The 916-nt window shown below is 47.7% G+C and overlaps 1 pseudogene; it reads right to left on the reverse strand.

Moving 5' to 3' along the window:
* Positions 1-269: 269 nt before the first annotated feature.
* LOC128249713 (uncharacterized protein DDB_G0271670-like) lies at positions 270-895 on the reverse strand (annotated as a pseudogene).
* Positions 896-916: the final 21 nt, after the last annotated feature.

The following is a 916-nucleotide window of genomic DNA, read 5'->3' on the forward strand; positions in this document are numbered from 1 at the left end:
GAAGAAGAGGAGGTGGAAGAAAAGGAGGAAGAAGAGGAGGAGGAAGAAGAAAAGGAAGAAGAAGAGGAGGTGGAAGAAAAGGAGGAAGAAGAGGAGGAGGAAGAAGAGGAGGAGGAAGAAGTGGAGGTGGAAGAAAAGGAGGAAGAAGAAAAGGAGGAAGAAGTGGAGGAGGAAGACGAGGAGGTGGAAGAAAAGGAGGAAGAAGAGGAGGTGGAAGAAAAGGAGGAAGAAGAGGAGGAGGAAGAAGAGGAGGTGGAAGAAAAGGAGGAAGAAGTGGAGGAGGAAGAAGTGGAGGTGGAAGAAAAGGAGGAAGAAGAAAAGGAGGAAGAAGAAAAGGAAGAAGAAGAAAAGGAGGAAGAAGAAAAGGAGGAAGAAGAGGAAGAGGAAGAAAAGGAGGAAGAAGAGGAGGGAGAGGAAGAGGGGGAAGAAGAAGAAGAGGAAGAAGAGGAAGGGGAAGAAGAGGGAGAAGAAGAGGAAGAAGGGGAAGAGGAAGGAGAGGGAGAAGAAGAGGAAGAGGAAGCAGGGGAAGAAGAGGAAGATGAGGAAGAAGAGGAAGAGGAAGAGGAAGAAGAGGAAGAAGAGGGAGAAGAAGAGGAAGAAGAGAAGAAGAGGAAGTGGAAGAAGAGGAAGAGGAAGCAGAGGAAGAAGAGGAAGCAGAGGAAGAAGAGGAAGACGAGGAAGAAGAGGAAGACGAGGAAGAAGAGGAAGGGGAAGATGAAGAAGAGGAAGAGGTAGAAGAGGAAGAGGAAGAGGAAGTAGAGGAGGAAGAAAAAGAAGAGCATGAGGAAGAGGAGGAAGAAAAAGAAGAGCATGAGGAAGAGGAGGAAGAAAAAGAAGAGCATGAGGAAGAGGAGGAAGAAAAAGAAGAGCATGATGAAGAGGAGGAGGTAGAGAAGGAGGTAGAGGAGGAGGAGGA

Source organism: Octopus bimaculoides, chromosome 17 (assembly GCF_001194135.2).
Source record: "Octopus bimaculoides isolate UCB-OBI-ISO-001 chromosome 17, ASM119413v2, whole genome shotgun sequence".
Lineage (NCBI taxonomy): Eukaryota > Metazoa > Mollusca > Cephalopoda > Octopoda > Octopodidae > Octopus > Octopus bimaculoides.